Source organism: Arachis ipaensis, chromosome B05, assembly GCF_000816755.2.
Source record: "Arachis ipaensis cultivar K30076 chromosome B05, Araip1.1, whole genome shotgun sequence".
In the NCBI taxonomy this organism is placed as follows: domain Eukaryota; kingdom Viridiplantae; phylum Streptophyta; class Magnoliopsida; order Fabales; family Fabaceae; genus Arachis; species Arachis ipaensis.
In genome coordinates, this window is record NC_029789.2 from 13160307 (window position 1) to 13170524 (window position 10218).

Genomic DNA, 10218 nt, shown 5'->3' on the forward strand with positions numbered 1-10218 from the left:
TTCGTTAAAAACATATTTCAAACATAAATATAAAGAAATAAATATTTCTTGTATATTGCAGAGATACATTAACTAGTTAATTGATTATTTTCAATAAAGATGGAGATCTTGCTCTAATTGATAGAGAAAAATATGAGTTAAGTTTTAAAGTAGTCTCTGAAGTTATACTCGATTCTCAAAGTGATCCCTGAAATGAATAATTATCTAATTTTGTTCTCAAATTTACACTTTGGAACTCATAGTAGTCCATAATCTACTTTTGGTCCATGTGTTGCAATAGAAAAACTAAGGTGGACACATGGCACTCCCAAAATGATGCCCAACACCTGAACCCTCTCTCATTTTCTCTTTCTTCATTTCTCTCTTAACATTCTTAGAAAAACCTTAAAAATTAATAATAATTTTTTTTTTCATATTCTCCTACAAATTCTACAATTCCAAAGTCAATCATCCCAATCCAATTTCAAATTATCGATCTCCATGCCCCTCATCTCTTTCATTCAACTCTTCAAGCCACATACCTATGTTGTTCGAAATCGAGGTTGTCGAAGCGGTTCTCAACAACTGTATTGTGATAACTCAGTACATCATTGAGGTTTTTTTTTCATCAGTTTGTTGATTTTTTTTTTATTTTTTATTCTTTTTACATTTTTCTAAGCTCTACCTCGAGCTCTTGAAGCTTTTTTTTTTTTTCGATTCATTGCTATGTCCTACATTTCTTGAAAAGCGTTGATTGTATCAGTGTTTACTCTTGAATTGTAGGAGCTTATGCTTTTTTGTTCTTGGAGCTATATAACAGAAATCAATGATGATGGTTTTAGAATTTGTATGGTAAATGAAATTTGATGGAAATGGAAATTGAGTATGACCAATCATTTGTTGTTGTGATTGGTAGCACGGGAGAGATGTTAATGTCAAAGATCATATTGGCCAAATTTAATTGCTAGAAAAAGATGTTGTTAAGGAATTGAAAAAAAAAAACTAAGCATATCAGCGCCATTGAAGAGTATGAGAAGAAGAGGGACAAAAGTTGAAGTTTTAATGTTATGGAGAGAAGTTTATATCATCAAATACATCATACAACATCATTCCATGCAAGAGGTGTTAATCATATACAACGTCATTTTGGAAGCACCAACGCGACAGAATTAGTCCACTTCAACTTTTCAATTATAACATATGAACGGAAAGTAGTTTAGGGGCTATTATATATGAGTTTTAAAGTGCAAGTTTGGGGATAAAATTGGGTAATTATTAATTTTAGGGACCACTTTGAGATTCGAGTGTAACTTTAGGGACTACTTTGAGAGTTAACTCGAAAAATAGAGTTGCATATTGAATGATTATGGTGACTGATTTAGTTATGTTATAACAAATCTCAAGTTGCAATTAACAATTTTGTATAGGATAAAAATTATGATTAAAATTAGAATTTTTTATTAAAAAATTATCAATTATATTCGATCATCTTAAAATTTACATAAATTGTGCAAGAAAATCATTTTTTTCGATAAGTAAATGAGATCTGCGTGGCGTATCACCAATTGATAAAAAAAGATGATGGGAACACTGAATCATTCATCTTAAAGTTTTCTTTTTGGGGTCAAAACTTTATATTTTTTACAGCAATAATGCTTCGCATTCATGTAATTTTACTAACTAAGTCCAACCAAGTTATTTTTCTTTACGCGCGCGCGCCACCTTTCATGCTTTCATAACCTGCTTTTAACGTAAACCTCTTCAACTAAAGCTTTCTCTTCAACATAAAGCTTCTTTCTTCATTCTTCTTCAACGTAAAGCTTCTCTTCTTCTCTGATTTCTTTGATTTTCTTCTTCATTTTCTTTTTCATTTTCTTTTTTGTTTTCTTCAACGTAAAATCTCGTTGTTTTCTTCGTTTTTGTTGTTTTCACATTTTGATCTGTTGGATTTGAATAGTGTATCAAAATAATAAATGATTCAAGTTCAAATCAGTTGAATGAGAACGATTTGGATTATCTTCTGAATTGAATCAAGTAGACGAGGTTTGGATTATTTAATTTTGAATTGAATGAAATAGAATGCAATTGCTAAATCCAGTGTTGTTGATAAACACAATTTTTGGTTCATTTGGTATTATATAATAGTTTTGTTTTGAAATATTTTCGGTTCATTCTAGAACGCATGTGTTTATGAATTCGAATTTATATAATGAACAATTTTTTGTTCATTATGATAGTATTTCGATTCATTCTTCAACAATTTTGAATTTAATAGAATGGAATGGAATGCAATTTAATAGAGTTTGGATAGAATGCAGGAATTTCTGAATTTACAGAATGCACATGTTTCAGTTCATTGGTTATTACACAATGGTCTTGTTATGAAAATATTTTTGATTCATTTTACAGTCCAAGTGTGTTGTTGATGAATAATTTGTCCCAAAGGTTGGGATGATTTTCAAGACACCTGAAGAAGCTGGAAAGTTCTACAAAAATTATTCCAAATTTGCTGGTTTTTCTACGAAAATAAGGAACACCATTCGGAAGGGAGATGAAATTAAGAATAAACTAATTACATATAGTAGAGAGAGGAAGTGGAAATCCAAGATATCTCCAACTCTGAAGACAAACTCCTTAGCTATAATAAACTGTCCAGCCAGGATTTATGTACATATATTGAAGGACATTGGTCTTTAGATCATTTCTAAAGTTGTTCTGAATCATTACGCCCTTGCTGTCCAGACCGAACAGAGATGCTTAAACAACACAGGAGCTAAGCATGTTTGTGCGTCGTACCATTGAATACAACGAAATCATACCGAGTAAAATATATTAGTCATTTGTAGCAGCAGCGGGCGGTCATCACGAACTAAGCTTTAGTGAAAAAGATGTGAGAAATTACATTACAAGGGAAGTACGGAACGTTTTTGAACAATATAATGCCAAAAAATTTGGCAAGTACTTATTAAGAATGAAAGAGAAGAATCAAAATTTCTTTTTTAAGCTTAACCTTGAAGCTGATCACTCTATCAAAAATGCATTTTGGGCCGATGCAAGAGTAGGGCTGCATATGAGTATTTTGGAGATGCTATTTCATTTGATACCACTTACAACATAAATAGGTTTTCGGTTCACTGTGATTTAGTATTCGGTTCATATGACTAACAAATTTCGGTTCATAACTGTTGGTCTCTATTTTGCAGGTATAATCTGGTTTTTGGTTCTTTTGTGGGTGTGAATCACCATGGTCAGTCGACACTTCTCGGATGTGCTTTGATGAAAAATGAGGACATTCAGTCATTCAAATGGTTATTCGAATGTTGTCTTCGTTGTATAGGAGGAAAGGCACCAAAAGGGAATCTTACCGATTAATGCGCGACGATACAAAGGGCTATTAAGACTTGTATGCCAATAACAATTCAACGGTAGTGCATTTGGCATATCATGAAGAAGATCCCCAAGCAAATTAAATGGCTACAAGCGACACGAAGAAATTGAACAAGAGATGAGTCATGTTATTTGGAACTCGTTTACAAAAGATGAATTTGACAGAAAATGGAATAATTTTCTCACGAAGTATGGTGCTGGAGGCAATAAGTGGCTTTCAGGTAACCGAGATTTAATTCAAATTAAGTTATTATTTTTTCGGTGAAAATGAGTATAACTTTCGGTTCATTTGTGTGTCTGATTTTGATTCATTTGCAGAGCTATTTGAAGATCGTCATTTATAGATTCTAGTTTATCTCGATCACCACTTTTGGGCCGGGATGAAAAGCACACAAAGGAGCGAGAGTATGCATGATTTTTTGACAAGTTTATCACATGCAATAGCTCCTTGATTCAATTTGTGAAGCAATATGATAATTGTCTAGGAAGCAGAAAGCAAAGAGAGAGAGAAATTGATGCTGCAGATTTTCATACCGTGATACCTTGTGTAACAAAATCATTAATAGAGGCTCAATTTCAACACGTGTATACTCACGAGAAGTTCAGGAAAGTTCAAGTACAATTCAGAGGAAAGGTGAATTGCATAACAAGATCAATACATTTCACTTTAGGTTTTACGGCATATGAAGTTGTAGAGCAAGTTTTTAACTCCACATTCAACAAGTTTGTTGTTACATACGATGTGATATCACGCAAAGTAAAGTGCCAGTGCTTGTTGTTTGAGTCAAGGGGTATACTATGTCGTTATTCTCTGAGTGCCTTAAGCTTTGAGCGATTCGATAAAGTGGCACCAAAATATATATTGAAAAGCTAGAATAAGAACGTAACGAGGAGACACACACATATCAAGAGCAGCCAAGACGAGCCTCTATTGAGCCAAGAAGCAAGAGGTTTGACGATTTGGGGTTTCGGTCACATAATATCTGCGAATTTGCGTCAGAATCTGAGGAGTTGACTAAAATTATGCACCGAACTTTTGATAATGTCATGGCTGAGATGCAAAAATATCAAGCAAAAAAGTAAACATAAATATTCGTTATCTCATGAAGACGCTACGTTAAATTATGTTAACGACCTTCAAAGCTCCCCACGTGTTAGAACAAGAGGACGTCCTAAGAACAGACTGGGATCAAATATTGGAAAAAAAATCGCAAATACAACCAAAAAAAAAAAAATAAAAGCCAGCTCTAAGCAAGGTAACATTGATTTGCTTTTGATTAGGGAAAAATGCGTTTATTCAATTTGCTAATATATGATTTATTTTATTTTTGCAGTTGAACTTTTTAGATGGTGGATCAATAATTCAGTCAAGTCTCAGCCTTCATCATGCACAAGATATGAATTATCCTGAAGAGGATTATAGAAGTTTCAATTTTTATTAATATAAATTTTGATTCATGTATGACTAAATTTTGGTTCATTTAAGTTCTAGTCATATACGAGGGTCAATTTCTGATTTATCACTTTTTGGATTAGGTGTTTATTAGAATACATTTCGATTCATGTATGACTAAATTTCAGTTCATTTGAGTTCTAGTCATATAATGAGAGTTAATTTCTTATTGATGTTATGTTTTATTGAATAGTCACTTTTTTATTTTTTCAAATTAGCTTTTGCAATTGTGTTATGAAAAACAGTTTAGGTGTTTCTAAAATTGAATAGTCATATAATGAGGTTCATTTTTTGGTTCATTTCGTGTAACATTTTCGATTCATTTGTGTTTTTGCCAACCTTGAGGTTTGATAAATACATTCAACCTATTCAATGTAAACCTAGATTCATTGAAATTAATGTGGTCTCATAATACAGTCCAGACATTTTTAATAAATAAATCAAAAGGAATTCATTGAAAAGATTTTCAAATATATATATATACCTATTCAATGTGAACCTAGATTCATTGAAATTAATGTGATCTCACAATACAGTCCAGACATTTCTAATAAATAAATCAAAAGGAATTCATTGAAAAGATTTTCAAATATATATATATAATATATACAATTCCTTAAAAATTAGTGTTAATTACAATTTCTTACAATGAGTCAAAGATTGAACCTATTTACTTTTTGTATATCCGAGATGAGAATATACAAAAAGGACTTGAGAAGACAGCGGATGGCTTTGGGATTCTTATTGCTTCAGATGCTTCAATGACTTTGTCTCTTAATTTATTTACCTTGTCCAAGAGAATGGTTGGACCATATTCTCGCCTGAAAGCATCTATTTCTTCCTACAATTCAATTGAAAGAAAGTACTTAATTTGAACCCAAATGAAATAAGAAATGAACCGAAATTTATTAATTTAGAAATTACTTATCTATTTCTAGTTTTTACATTTATATTTCTCATTTTTTGACCGTTTCAAGATCAATTGTTTTCAGTCATTTCATCACATATATCCCACAATCATAACTAAGAAAAAAATAAGAAAATAAAATATGATTAATAGGAGAGATACAGAAAAACACAGTAAAACATATTAATAATAGTACTATAGCAAAAAAAGATGTTTACGATATTCATTGACTGCATATCGTAATATATGGTGCTTCAACGCCCTCTTCGTTGTCCACCAAAAGTTTTGCCCCAGTATAAACCCTCATTTGAGATACTATTAAGCCATGTTCAGTAATAATTGAACGAAACTATGCCCACAAACAATGCTCAATCAGGCACAAGGAGTGATTGATAATGGCTAGAAATAAGAGATAAGTTACAACAAAAATATGTATTATGTAAATAACTTACAACAAATTTGTTCATAGCTATTCTTTCTTTAGGTATTTTTTTTTACGGGGTCAAGAATATGGAAGGCTTTCTTTTTAACATTACCAATCCACAACCACCAATGGCCTCCATGGCAAATTGGTGCAAACAGCTGAAATTTAGAAAAAAGATAGAATATTTCAATCTAAATGATAGCAAAAGACAAAATTATTAAAAATTTTTAGAAATCACAACTTACAAATGGATGCGATGCCATTTTTTGTTCAGACAAGATAGGTTGTCCTCAAATTCACTGATCCAGTAGGCCTTTTTAGTGTTTGGATCAATGTATTTATGTTTGTGCTTCCCCAACATTAAATTCTGCAAAATGAACAACCGAAATAAACTAATAAACGAACCAAATTACTTAAGGAATAACAAATTTAGTCAATACTTATCAGTAGTGTCAAATGAACCTCAAATAAACTAAGAAATGAACCAAAATTAGTTTAAATTTGAACAAGCAGTCATTAAGACTCAATCATAAACAAAAATACATCAAATTCATTTTTGGATTAAAATGAACCTCAATTAATCTAAGAAATGAACCGAAATTAGTTCAGACTTGAACAAACAATCATAAAGACTCAATCATTAACAAAAACACATCAAATTTATTTCTGGATTCAAATGAACCTCAATTAATCTAAGAAATGAACCGAAATTAGTTCAGATTTGAACAAGCAGTCATAAAGACTCAATCATCAACAAAAATAAATCAAATTCATTTCTGGATTCAAATGAACCGAAATTACTTTAGATTTGAACAAGCAGTAATAAATACTCAATCATCAACAAGAACTCATCGAATTCATTTTCGGATTCAAATGAATCTCAATTAAACTAAAAAATGAACCGAAATTACTTCACATTTCAACAAGCAGTCATAAATACTCAATCATCAACAAAATCACATACAATTTATTTATAGATCCAAATAAATCTCAATTAAACTAAAAAATAAACCGAAATTACTTAAGGGATAATAAATTTGGCTTACCACAATATCTGTCGGCACGCAGTATATTTCTTCATCAAATCTGCGATATTTTCTGTTATTGAGAACCATACACATTGTAGAGACCACTTATAGGACAAAAATTTATTAGATATATGGGAATAAAATTTTTTAGAAAAATCATTGATGTTAATGTAATAGCCGAAGATTTTACCATATTTTCTACGTCTTATACGGGTGTTAGAGACAGAAAGTGGCATCTACACCCCTCTAAATGAGACTTGTAGTCCAACATGAATATAGTTTCAAACTTATTGTGTCATCCACTGATAATATTTCTCTCTCAGCTCCTCTGTTATTTCTTTTTCTTTCACTGGAGTCTTGTACCATTCAGGGGTGCTCAAATTCGACATTGCACTGGTTTCCTCAGTATATTGCAATGCTGATGTCACCCAGCATCCATTACCGCCTCTACCAATATTTCAAGTTGTATTACTGTTGGTTGAGAGGTCGGGACTTATGCCAAGGCTAAACGAAGGTGCAACATCTTTCCAATGCTGAGAACGGAGAGAACTGCAAGATGACAGAGGAAAGTTTTAAGTAATAATCAAAAGCATTATGATATAACATCAAAATTAATAAAAAGAATTTTAAATAAAACTTACACATTCAATGGAGTTTCTTGCTCAGATTGCCTTGCCAAAGTTTCTTCGCAGGTTTGGTGTTCGGGTTCCGGAGGGCAGCTGAATTAAACAGAAAAGTGTTCAATAATGAATCAAAATTATTATTATTATATACTATCAAAACTAATGAAAAGATTTTTAAGTAAAACTTACACATTAAGAGGAGCTTCTTGCTCCGATTGCCTTGCCGAAGTTTCTTCACAGGTTTGCTGTTGGGGTTTCGGAGGGCAGTTGGATTAAATAGAAAAGTGTTCAATAATGAACCAAAATTATTATTATATAACATCAAAACTAATAAAAAAGATTTTAAGTAGAACTTACTTATTAAAAGAATCTTCTTCTGTTTGAGTTTCTGAAGGGACAGAAGTAAAGATTTTTTGTTATTTTACCTCTTCCATAAGGGAACTTGGAAGAGCAATTGCAATAGGAACTCTGATGAAGGTAAACAAAAAAGGAGTTAATGTTGAATGATTAGAATAGGAAAGTAAATTAAAAATTTGCACTAAGTGAAAGATGCACATTGATTAGAATAGGATAGTAAATTGGACTCAAATGAACCTCAATTAATCTAAGAAATAAACTGAAACTAGTTCACACATGAACAAGCAGTCATGAAGACTTAATCATCAATAAAAACACATCAAATTCATTTTTGAATTCAATGAACCTCAATTAATCTAAAAAATAAACCGAAATTAGTTCAGATTTGAACAAGCAGTCATAAAGACTTAATCATCAACAAAAATACATCAAATTCATTTTTGGATTCAAATGAACCTCAATTAAACTAAGAAATGATTATAAATCCACATTTTATGGTATTTATTTGCTCTAATTGGGTGGATTTTATTGACTTTTCTTGTATTTATCCATTGAAATAGCATAGTTTTATTTTTGAACAAAACATCATAAACATTCAATCAGTAAGGAAAGTACATTTTAGTTCATTTTTGTATGCAAATGAACTCAATTAAACTAAGAGATGAACCATATTATTTATTAGAACCAATAAACTAACAACACAGTTTTATTCGATGCTCTAGTTACAGAGAAAAATAAGAAAAAATAGAATCAGAGAAACTCGATCTACTTAATGAACGAACTTGATTCACTATAAGAAATGCGAGATTTGCGAGAAATTAACTGAACATAATAACAATAGTTTTCTCATTACCTTGCGGAATCTTTGTTCTTGTTTTTGTGTATTTTTTTGTTGATGAATTCAAATGCTCCATCAGATTTTGCAGTAGTTTCCGCATCGAATTTGAACAATTTTTTAGAGATTTTGAGAGAGATTTGAAATTCTTTTGTTGCAGTTTTGAGTTGAAGAACGAACGTTTTTTCATATTTTAGCGCGAATTGAACGGGTAACGTTTGGAGTTTCCGGTGCGTGTAACACGCTCTCATTAATGAGAGTGGATATTTTTAGTATTGAGCCTTCTTGATTGGACTTAGACACAAAAATACTTGGATGTGTATTTGGTGTTTTTTTTTTAAACAAAGAGCTCAACACACTAGAGTGGAGCATACAGAATCAGTCAAACACGGCAAACAGATAATGAAGCACAAACACAACAACACAAGAAAATATCTCCATGTCATCTCCGGTCAATCTATCAACAACAAAGGGGATCCATACCTCTTCACTCGTTGTAGATAAGGAAGGTCATGTTGATAATTTCTTCTACACAATTGCTGTTATTCTGAAAAATCTTTTGATTCCTTTCTAGCTAAATGTTTTAAATGATTGCACAAAAGCATAACAACCACTGCTTTCGAACCTCTTTTCTCCTCGACTCTTCTGTCCAGCTCAAGAAATGTTCCTTCATTAAACCTAGAAAAGACCACTGACGGCCGAACACAGACATCCAAGTATTCCACACCTGCCAAGCAAATTCACAGCCAAGAAACAAGTGGTGGACCTGTTCAACATCCTTGTTACATAAAACACATGAATTATCTTCCTGACAAATAATCCTAAATCGACTTAGTCTTTCCTTCGTATTCACCTTGCCTATCAATACAAACCAAGTAAACAGCTCCACTCTTGGTGGTACTAAACCTTTTTAGACAGTCTTGGTGAAGCTGTAACTGATAATATCCTCTGGAAGCATTTCTTCCTACAATACCTGCTCAAATGAGTTAGTCGAAAAAATACCCTGTCTGTCATATTTCCACACAACTCTATCCTCTCTATTATTCACTAGCCTCACAGGTCTCAAAACCTCGTGTAATTGACTCAGGAGATCTAACTCCCATTGGAACATCTCTCGCCTCCAATGGAAGTTCCAAATCCACTCTAACTCATCCCAAAACCCACAATCCCCTATTATTAATCCACATTGGTTTGAAACAGAGAAGAGCATGGGGAATCAATCTTT